At 37.6% G+C, this 12,162-nt stretch overlaps 1 non-coding gene across 1 annotated transcript; it reads left to right on the top strand.

Moving 5' to 3' along the window:
- Positions 1–11,756: 11,756 nt before the first annotated feature.
- On the top strand, positions 11,757–11,831 carry Trnaa-agc (transfer RNA alanine (anticodon AGC)). The gene has a single exon. It is a non-coding gene; the product is annotated as a tRNA-Ala (tRNA).
- Positions 11,832–12,162: the final 331 nt, after the last annotated feature.

The raw sequence follows: 12,162 nt of genomic DNA, 5'->3' as shown, positions 1-12,162 counted from the left end.
GACTTACTATGTAATACACGTATGTCAATAATTTTCAGAATTGTATTTGTGTAATTGAACCTGCCTTTGTTATTTTTGTATTCTGAAAGAAAATATGAAATGCAGAAAATAAAATCTTTTCAAACAAATACCAAGAAACCAGAGCATATGCATACAGAACCTACCATTTTAAAAGGAATTCAAAGTTTATATGATGAAAAGGGGTTTTGGAATGAAAAAACAAAAACAAAAAAAAAAACAACGCGATACTAAGAAAAGGTGGGTCCCACCTTTTATTTGCGTTGTTTTGTTTTGGATATCTCAGGCATTTCAAGACCATTTGTGACACTGCACCTCAAAACAAACAAAAAGTCGCCAGACATGAATTTTTAGTTAAGACCATATTCTGAAAGAGCAGACTTTAAGCTTTAAAATGATGTATAACTCAAAGCAAGTGGACTCACCTAACCTATCTAAATATTGGAAAGAAAACACAAACTCAGGAAAAGTGTGAACTGAGAAAAGAGGCTCTGAAGTACAGTGTCTATTCAAGCGCTTAATCTTTACCAAACCGTGCTGGCTGTGCGACGAATGGGACAAAAAAAAGGAAGTAAACCACCAGAGTGACAACAATGAAGGAATTATCAGATTAAACTGAAATTTAGCATGCCTCATTAACACATTCGGTCCATAATTAATGCTAACTTTCAAAGCAGTAGCATTATCTTTTCAAAAGTTATTAGAGTTGAAAGTGAAGAGTGTGGACAAGGTTTTTCAGAAATGAAAAAGGGATTCTAAAGAAACACCTAATCACACTATTCTACCAAAAATGCTTGATATAAACTTCTAAAAAACACACTTTCCTGCCCGTTTTATGATACCAAATTTTAGCATAATGTTAAAGAAGACCCGCTCTTTCAGAAAATATAAAAAAGTCAAGTTCGGCTATGTTGACCCATTTCCCTTATTTTCAGTCCTCACGCAAAATCAGTGCGTGCGACTTTATGTTCGTTTTGAGGTGCACGGTCACATTTGTGATCCGCTACAACAAAAGGATCCGAAGTCGTGGGAGGACAATTTTCTGCTAACAATATGACATTATTCCCTTGCTCTTCTACTTTAATTTCATATTTAACATGACTCATGAAAGTGTTCTGTTGCGGAGATATCGACGATTTTATTTCCGCATAACGAGTGGTTTAGGAAATCAGCGTTTCGAGAAAACCGCCTTTAAAGTTTTCCTTCCGACGCTATCATGATCAGAGGCAAGACAGTCTCCACCGCTTAACAATTAAAGGTATGCTCTTCTTAGGCTGCGTTCACATAGAAGTATTCGGTATTCGGTATTCGGTATTTGGTATTCGGTATTCGGGCACCGAATACACCGCCACCCGCACCGTCAACTCACCATCCCATGCAGTGAGGATTTCTTCCTCCTGCATCCCAGCAAATCTTATTAACAATTTCTAAACGGCATCAGAATGTCAGTCTACATGCTTATTTTTGCTAAAGAGCAAATCCAGACCAAAAGTGTTATTATTTCGTAAACGAGAGACGTTTTACGCTGCAAGAAAATCGAACAAGCTCGATTCCCACTTTGCTATACTTTTCGCAGCTATTCGTACTTTCGAATAGTGCCCTCCTATGTGAACCGGTGTGAGGAAATCCTATCATTCGATTCAAGCTATTCGCGTGCCCTCGAAAAACGAGCCCGAATACCCGAATAGTATACTTCTATGTGAACGCAGCCTTTAATATCAACCTCCACAATGTTCATTCATGCTTAGCTCAAGCGGTCCACGCACGCCCAATCAGTGACCAAGATGCCACCCACTGACCAATAAGATCACTCCCTCGTTGCTGGCGGCGGAGTCTAGCTGTGGTGCTAAATCCAAATCTTCGGACACGTTTCTGTTCCGTTGAACATATTGAAAGTCGGAAAATCATGGCCCAGAAAAAACGCTATTTTTTTGTCTTTCCTTTGACCATTTAGCTTCGAAATTTCGGCAGATGATAGATGATATATTGGACTACAAAATTCTGCAAAAACAGAAAACCGATAGTTTTGTCCGATTTTTATGATCTGACTACAAACTCGATTTTCTCGGCTCAGTCGTCAGCGACTTTAGGATCCTTTTGTAGCGGGTCACATATTTTTTTTTTTAAATCACAAAAACGTTGAATCCCTCTTGGAATTAATTGCTCTTTTATATTTCGTAAGAGATTTCTAATCATCTCACCAAAATGATGTTAGAAACCCGAAGTTAGGTCTCAACAAAAACCATAGGCCCATTTCATCCGAAAAAAAAAAAGTGTGTGCGTGTGTATTTTCAATTGAAATGACAAACGATGTTCTAAAATAACAATGAGAGACGTATTTTTCCTGGAACACGGTGATTGTAAGAGGTGTGATTGTTTGGGACCTAATCTTAACAAGGTGAAATTGTCAAGGGAGGTAATGCTCTGTGGTAAATATACCAAGGAGGGGGGGGGGGATCTATTCCCACCTCCCTGATTATACTACTTGATAATGCCCAATGATGCAGCAGTAAAATCGCATCGAAGAAACGCCAACACATAATGGCAGTGATAGGCATTGTCGAAATAGATATGATATCTATCCAATGACTTATATAATAAATATAATGGTTATTTCCTGAATTGTTTTCCTAGCAGAACTTAACCTGAGTATAGTTGTCTGAGGGAGGGGGATTGCTCTATGGCGAATATTGTCTAGCTTGGAGGAATAGGCCATGAGGATACTTGCCGTAATTCCAACCATTAACCCATTTAAGAGAGAGAGAGAGAGAGAGAGAGAGAGAGAGAGAGAAGGAGAGAGAGAGAAAGAACAACCTTTGTGGAAGGGGGGGGGGGGTATCAAGGGAGTACTGTCAATAATCCAATCTGCGACCGATTTCTAAGTTATGACCTTCATTTAAATTGCCAAACAGTCTCCGACCAGTCTCCGACCTGTCTTTGACTGTTTGCAGACATTTCGTCTAGCAGTCCGTTATTCATCATTATATATATATATATATATATATATATATATATATATATATATATTCAACGTTGATGCGAAACCCTTCTCCCAAAAGGTGGCTCATGTTTCGCAAATGATCGGCGATCGGGCGGCAACCGGTCGGTAACCGGTCACCAGCCAGTATGCGATAAATAATTTTGGGATTTGGTCGCGGTTTGGTTGTCGATAGTTGCCAGTAATGTTTGGTTGCTTGGAGTCGACGGCTATAGCCTTGCGGATATATAGTCATGCCAGTCTACGATAAAAATCTGTATCACTTCCCTACCGCAATATGAATTCTGAACTGCTGCTGCTGCTGCTACTTCTACTACTTTGAATAATGATAATGATAATGATAACAATAACGATAATGATAATGATAATAGTAATAGTAGTAGCAGTAGTAGTAGTAGTAATAGTAATGATAATAATAGAAGTATAGGGCTATATGGTACATCATCTTCTCAAGGCTAATGTTCTCATAATTGTTACTAGTCTTATAGGGCTATGATTATTATGTCACTGTTAAAAGGGATTCATTTGAACACAGGTAATACTGAAAATTATGTCGACTGTGTGAAAATAGTGCCAATGGGAGTGAAAATAACCCCACTGGAGAAAGAAGATGATAAATGCGGAAAATAATGCCAAATATCAGTCCGTATTTTCTTTACTATTCAGTCTTGTGATAAAACATACCGGGGACTACATTTTTAGGTATTATAGAGTCCTGTGTAAAACGAAGATTGTAGCATTTCTTTTTTATCAGTGGTTATGTTTCAATTTAGCAAACATGTCATTTACCTTTGCTTATGGTATAGATGTGATAATCTTCATAAACATGTAGGACACACTGAGATAGCGATAACCAGACAACTGTTTCTGAAACGATGTTATGATACATCTATGTTTTTCAGGATACAACATACACCAGGCTTTACGTGGCAAAATATCAAAGTGTGTATGTTGCTATTAGAAATATCGGTTCACACTAAAATGATGAAAACAAGTTGTGTCATACATTAATGATTACCTTCGGCGTTTTGCACTTATTACCATCCCGGGCTACATGCTAGATTGTGACCTGCGTACATTTGCTGCATTCTGCCGCGGCACTCCCCAAAGCCCCTGGCACGATTATGGCGTTGGCTTCCACCTATGTATTGTTATTTTATGTAGTCTTGAAAGCCGCAGCATTCTGTAGATCGTAACATTTCTATGATAATCATCATATCTCGTCTGAGGAGTGTGCAAATACACTTTTATTGTTTTTATTTCGTGTGTTGGCGTGTGTGTGTGTGTGTGTGTGTGTGTTGGTGTGTGTGTTTTGTGTGAGTTTGTGTATTCGGGAGATCTCTACAATTGTTCGTCTATGTTTCTATAGTTGTTTTTTTTTTCATTGACTAGATAGGATAACATCCACACATTTAGACAATAATGTTCCACAACTATTTCTTCCGCGTGTAATCTAGTCCTCTAAGTTTTGAATGGATGTATTACGAAATACGTTCATACAGAAAGAATTGTTTCGGAGAAAATATTTTGCACATACATGGAAACAATAATATCCTCATTTTCTCTCGGAATATTTTGTTTTCTAATTGTTGGTTTCTCAGTGTTTATATGGTCAGAGCGCAACGATATTTCACCGACCGGCCACACCTTACACAAAGGCTGTTTACAAATGACAATACGACTTCACAACTACATCAACCGTCAGATACCTGAGCGCCACCAATGACATATGCTGTATATTAACGTTTTAGGAGAGTTAATCTTTGGCATTCACTTTAAGGAAATCTCTATTGCGTCGTGACGCAGATCGAGAATTCAGGAAATACAGGTAAGAAGCGTGTACTGTTTGGTGTTGAAGGCATTATCGTGTATGACTTTGTGACATCATCTCTAGAAATGTCTGTGTTCAAACGTTCTTTATTTTTGTTTATTCCGTCAATCTTTTGCAAAGTACAATATGATTATATTATACGTTGGGTTTTTTTTTTTATTATTTTAATGTCATTATCTTTTATTATCATTTATTTCGGCAAACATTTGCAATATAAGTGACCCTGCATCACAAAACCAACAAAATGTCGCCAAACATGGATATTTAGTTAAGGGCAGATTCTGAAAGAGCAGACTCTAATAACTCAATTCAAATGGACTCCCCCCACCTACCTAAATACTGGAAAGAAAGCACACACTCTGGAAAAGTGTGAACTGAGAAAAGAGGCTCTGAAGTACAAGGTCTATTCATGCGCTTAATCTTTCACCAAGCCGCCCTAGCTGTGCGATGAAAGGGACAAAACACATGATGTCAACCACTGGAGCAAAAACAATGAAGAGATTATCAGATTAAGCTGAAATTGAGCATGTTCTATTTTTAAAGCAATAGTAGTATCCTTTCAAAATTTATTAGACTTGAAAGTGAAGAGTGTACAAAGGATTTCAAGAAATGAAAAGGGGCCTCTAAGACATACCTGATCATTCTACTCTTCCCAAAAATACAAGGGGGTTGTAGAAAAAGTGCAGAAAACACACTTTCCCATTCATGTTATGATCCCAAACTAAAGAATGATGTAGAAGAACGAAAGCTCTTTCAGAAAGTATGAAAACCCCAAGACTGACTTAGTTGACCGATTTCACCTGGTTTGAGTCCTCACATAAAATCAAAAGGTGCGACTTTTGGTTTGTTTTGTGATGCACGGTCACATAATTATTATAAGGTTCTTGGATTTTTCATTTGTGTTTCAAGGAACTCAAACTATAAAAATGTAGGTTAAAACATATCTGACATGTATTTGTATCAAACGGAAATTTCAGTGGGTTACACCGTTTTTTTCAGTAAGAGACATGTGCGGGAGAATTTATCTACTTCTTGAAGTCACAGGATGGTTATAATTACAAATGTATATTTTGATGAATGTTGATTGGTTTACCATCTGACGGGTTACATTAAGCCCCATTACGCTATGCGTAAGGGGCTGCTGGTCGCTATGCGTATGGGGCTGCTGGTCGCAGTTACACTGCAAAAAGTCCGGTGCTGGTGTTAAATTTTCGGTGCTCATTTATGGTGTTGAATTAACACCTCCGGGTGTCATTTCCAAATTTTATACTGTTTTTTGAAGAGTTTCTTAGCAATTGCACTTCTTGTTAATTTTTGATTTAAACAAGACGATGAAGAATTTTACATTAAAATACTAGATTTTTGAAAAAATGTGAAAATAAATTTAAACCAAAGTAACACTAGCTGGTGTGGTCTCTTACTGAAGCTGGACGGGTGTTAAACCATTGATATTAACAACACAAATATCAAATCAACACCATGTGTTGTCATTTTTGAATTAACACCAGTACAGTGTCAAAATAACACCAGGTACAGTGTCAAATTAACACCACGAAGTGTCAGGTGAACACTGAGTCTTTTCAACACCATCACAGTGCATTTTTAACACCTGTCGGTGTGGTCCTTTATTAAAGTTTAATCGGTGTTAGATTTAACACCCGTGGTGTTAAATCTAACACCGATGTTTTTACAGTGTAATTGCATGATTACTGAGACATGGGAGCACTTTGGGGCGAGTAAGTCTCACCGTGTTAGTTATATGAAAGGTACTTTAACCTGAAACTCAAACTAAGACAAGGAAATTCAGGGAAACTTTTTAGGTACACATATACAAGAAGAAGAAGAAGAAGGTACCAAAACTTTTTGTTATATTTAACCCTGTGGATTACCGACTTTTGCTCGCCGATTTCGGGAGCAAAAGTCGACCAATCAGCGTGTCTGTCTGCTCGAACCTGATTTGAATAGAACGAATGCACGTCACAGACCTCCACGGATGGTCAGTCAGTGATGCATGCGAACGGCATGACAACAGTGTTAAAGGCTGAGGATGTGGGGAGCGCGCCATTCCATTGGTCGACCGGAACCCGTAAATATGAATATTCAGTATGTTTCACGTGTCATGATTAATAATGTGTGAAGCAGATCTCAAAAGGCCCTCGCGCTGTCGCGCTCGGCTGGGCTCGCTTCGCTCGCCCATTACAGCGAAAGGGCCTTGACAAAAGGCTATTCCCCCCCCCCGTTCCGTCGGCCATGGCATAGTGTTTACTTCACTTTGATCTCTTCATTATTTATGACAATGTATACAATATTCCACTGTTGCTGTATACTGTTTTCATTTTACATTGTCTATTTACCTTATTATCTGTTACGAAAGAAAGTGATAGGTAGATGTTTTTGTCGAAAACTGAAATGGATTTGAATTGCATTGAACTGAACAGAGGTGAGTTGAAATAAATTGAAATAAATTAAACTAAAATGAAGTCTGGAGTCAAAAGGGGCCTGAGCTTTCGATCCTAGCAGAATCTTCGTCAGGGGAAGACTACATAAAATGAAGTCTGTGAGAAATATAGTTGTCCATTCCATAATAATAATAATTGTAATAATTGTCTTTGTCGATCAACTTGTTCTTTTGTTTTTAATCTTTTAGACTACATAAAACGAAGTCTGTGAGAAATATAGTTGTCCTTTCCATAATAATAATAATTGTAATAATTGTATTTGTCGATCAACTTGTTCTTTTGTTTTTAATCTTTTAGGTTTCCAAATGGGTTCTCCATTATTTGTTTGGGTTTTTTTGCGTTGGCAATCGAAACTGCATGTGTGTGTGTGTGTGTGTGTGTGCGTGTAAGTGGTTATCGAAGTAACATACATAAATAAGTACTTGAAATCAGGTCTGACAGCTACTCATATTGCGCAAAAGGGCAAATGACTAGTTTTTGAAATATATGATTGTGTATATTCTCTGGACTAATTTTAGGACAGTCAGTGGTCATCCGCCCCCACACAAAGAGATCATAAACATTACAGCAATAAATTACATACAAAACATTACAACTTTGGAAAGCAAGTCGTTTTACTTCGTTGTGAAGAAATCTCTCTGTTTTCTTTTTTATAAAGTGAACCGAATCATTCAATCGCACAATATTGCAAAAAGACACACTTTGTTTCTTTTATGCATTGTAGCTACATATTTAAAAGTAAAGCTTTTGTCAGGAGAGTGTTTTACATCCAATCTGAAAACGATATTTCTGAACCGACCCTTTACTTAGTTACAAGTAGTGTTTTCCAAGCTCCTCTTTCAGTTATAGAAATCTTGCTTACAGAAATGTTAATAAAAAAGCAGATTTCCAAGATGCAAGCAGATGCATATTACAATATTAGTAGCTAATTATGATGATATGCCCTGTATGAATTTAATTTCGGCAGTTTTTATTGTCAGTATAGGTCTAGGGCAAGTACCCCCTTGGCAACTTCCCCAGGCCCTTCCCCTGACGCTAAACTTATTCCTAATCCTGAACCTAATCCAAACCTTAACCCAAACTCTAGCCCTAAACCTTAACCTAATCCTGAACCGAATGCTAACCTTAACCCAGTCTCTAGCCGTAAACGTAACCCTAATCCGAATCCATACTCTTACCTTATCACTAACCAGTATTTAGCCGCGGGATAATTGTCCTTCGGGGTAATTACCCTGATACCCTCCGTACTGTGCGGGATATAATGAATAAAACTCGTGACTTCAAACCGATGTCAGAAGTTAGAGTCGTGTCAAGTGCTTTCTTTCTTGAACGAAATGTTTTTACAATCAACGTCCATGTTGACCAAAGTGTAAAATTGTCCCTTACAATGCTGGTGTTACATCGGTTTTCCCTGCCAATTTCGTTAGATTGTCATTCATTTTCCTTAAATGTGCATTCAAATTCGTAAATTTGTATTGATGGATTGTCTTCGGTGAAACGATTTCATATTTAGTAATTTCATATTTGTGTGAGGCAACGGGATCAATGGACAGTAGTTCAAATGCGAATAAAAAGCATTCAATTTCGAGTTTCGACATGATTTTCTACATCTGCGCATTGAACTGAGCATTCAGTTTCGCAGCACACATATGAAGAGTTCGGTTTCAAAAGGTACTACATCCATAATTTCAAGTTTTGAGAAAAACACGATTTGCTAATTATCATATTTAGCAAGCTCAGACTGGAATGATATTTCCCCCTATGGTACTGCTAGATGATACAACACTAAAACCACTCTCTAAGAAAATCCAGGTCCATTCGTTTATCTTTTATGAATTAAACATTTTTATATTTTTGTGGATGTAGTACCTTTTGTAACCGAAAGTGGATGTAGTACCTTTTGAAACCGAACTTTCACATGCCGGAGATATATTTAGTGTGATGTTATGACATGTTTCGCGGATTTATTTTTTTCAGCAATGGTGTTGATGGGGATGGGATACGAAGTTAAGGGGGCCTAGGTAATTGACAATTCCCTGCCCTATTTAGCAGCAAGAATAACAAACGCTAATGCCCCACTTCTCCCTTGCTGACTAATATTTTGAATGAATGACTGTCATTGGTCATAAGCATGGGAGAGGGGGGATCCATTATGCGTGAACGGTTATAGATGGGGAGGGGTCACAATATCTCACCAGGTGATTTCTCTCTTCCGTTCTCTCCTATTGTTTTTCTCTCACGAGCTTTATTTCAAGATTTCTTATGTTTTTCCTCTTTGTATTAAATTTTGGGCTATTTTTCTCTCTGTGAATTCTCCCTTCACGTGTCTCAAGAATACTGTATTCATTGTCTTTTCATCATTGTTTTCCAATGTAACTTCTAAGGTAAAAGGTGGAAAAGCAGCATCTGAATGTGCTGTATATTCTCAACGGTGTAATTAAATTCATTACATGAATTTCATTCTTGTTTGTTCTTTATCAGGTAAGATAAATCTGATAATTGCTGATAGAAATCAAGACCATCGATGAGTAATGACCACCTATACTAAACGCACATTTGATATTACCTTTGTGACATTGCATAAGTAAAAAGTGTCATTGACAAGAATGAATATAAATCTAGTGTTCAAAGCTGTATGTCACTATGTACTTTCAAGCCCTGGGGCCTGGTACTTGACATCATGCACGTATAGAATAGCGCAGCATATTCACAGGTAAAGCATTGTTGGTAGGGATGTCAGAATTTCATGCCATTGTATACATCTAAAAAAGTAACTTTGCATTCAGACTAGTTGTCAAACACTGTTAAGCTATTTATGCAAGAAATAGACCATACCTATAAGGTGTCTGTACTTTACTCTGGGGACAATTAATGGCTCAAACTCAACACCCTAACAGTAACGCGCGGTACCGGGAACTAACAGTAGATGCAGTATGTGGGACTACATGAGAGTCGCGTAGTTTCTCCAGTTTCTCCTTTCCTCTTGTCGACTGCTTTTAATTCACGATCCTTCTCCTGGGATGGTTTGTTTTGTCAATGAGTTCTCCTTCAGTTTCCTACATTGCTTGATGGAAATATGTTGAGTTTTTCAAGATATTGGTCAGATTTGCGTGGTGATTTTAACATAAAGCCAAAAAGCCAAAAGCCACCTTCTTTTGTTTACGGATTAAGTCAGTAGACAATGGTAGAGGGTCAAGCCAATGCTGCTCTCTGATTGGTCAATTTCCCGATGATGTCATTGGAGTGTATGCAGTACCTTTTGCAACCCAACTAAAATGGATGTAGTACCTTTTGCAACCCAACTAAAATGGATGTAGTACCTTTGGCAACCGAACTGATTTTTAAATGTAATTTTTTAACACTTTCTGATTGGAAATTCAGCTTTTCGTTAGTATAGGTGTAAAGAGGTCCTAAAAATGAGTACATCAAGACCAAAAAGTGGACTTTGATGAAAAATGGATGTAGTACCTTTTGCAACTGAGCTCTTCATACATTTATATAAGCAAGACTGATTTTGTCCAGTTAATCATTGGGTTCCATGACATTTTTGCTCCTGCGACAATTATTCCAAAGGAAAATACCTGCACCCTTAGCCAAACATATATTCTAACCTACCCACAAACAGAGTCCTACCCTGATCCCAGTCCTCATATCAAACTAATGCTAAAACAGTATAACAGCTATAACCTTAAACGTGAAATCGACCAAAGTCACTGCACCGTTAAAACCATACGAATTTGAATACACATAAAATGAAAATGAATTAAAAATTGTACGAAATTGGCCAGGAAGACCTAAAGTACTGTTAATTGTATTATTGTTAGTGATGTTATTAAACTCTGTTTGTCTCGTTTCATATGCTGCCACATACTATTACAAACTTGATCCATCATGCTGTGTAAATACAATGAAAAAAATATAACAGTACTAGTACAAGAATTCAGGGCCCTGTCTTATAAAGACTTGTGATAGAAATCAATCACAAGTTTCTTGAGAGCTGCAATGCAAGTTGCGATTGATTTGGGGACTTGTGACTGATTTGAAGTCTTTATAAGACGGGGCCCTAGCTTCGGATCGTCTGATTTCCAGATTAAACCACTTTAATCTTTCGTATCTCATACGTTTGTGTTATCAGGGTGGAACTTATCACAATGACATAATCAACGACATGTCTCTTTCGCTAAATCACGCCAACAGTAGTGAATTAATGAAGCCATTTTCCACTAATAATTTATATTCTTTCTGGTCAGTTTATTCTGTCTTTATTTGCTACAAACTCAAAAAGCTGCACAGTTCGGTGATCCCTCGCATTTATCCCCAAGTTGAATTATCCTTCGGGTTTATGCCAGGTTCAAGTGTGTGCGTGTGTGTCACACACCAACACACTGCTATAGCTTCTGACCACCCAAGCATTGAGAATTAAGGGTTCCTGAAACGAACACTGCACTAGGGCTTTGTATAGCTCAGTCGGTAGAGCACCGGTCTAGCAATCCGGAGGTCTCGGGTTCGAATCCCGATGGAGTCCCATTTTCTTTGCTCACTTTTCCACTAAAAATCTAAATTTTACTTCAGTGAAATATAATTTCCCTTGAAGAATCGAAGGGTTTGTTTTCAAAAACCGATAAGTCCATTTTTGAAGATTTTGAAGTACGATCTTTGTCAGAAAGTACAAAATAATACCTTTTAAATGATATGTTATGTTCGATAACTTGGTTCTTCCGCGTGTAGTCTAGTTCTCTATCCACAAGTCTTGAATGAATGCCTGATTATGTCACCATTTAATCGAAATAAAAATGATATGTGAGAAAACATTAATCACATTGCCTATCAAATATAGAGCAAAAATCATCTTCATT

Source organism: Diadema setosum, chromosome 3 (genome assembly GCF_964275005.1).
Source record: "Diadema setosum chromosome 3, eeDiaSeto1, whole genome shotgun sequence".
In the NCBI taxonomy this organism is placed as follows: domain Eukaryota; kingdom Metazoa; phylum Echinodermata; class Echinoidea; order Diadematoida; family Diadematidae; genus Diadema; species Diadema setosum.
The sequence above is the reverse complement of the archived record's forward strand: the minus strand, read 5'-3'. Positions and strand labels throughout refer to the sequence as shown.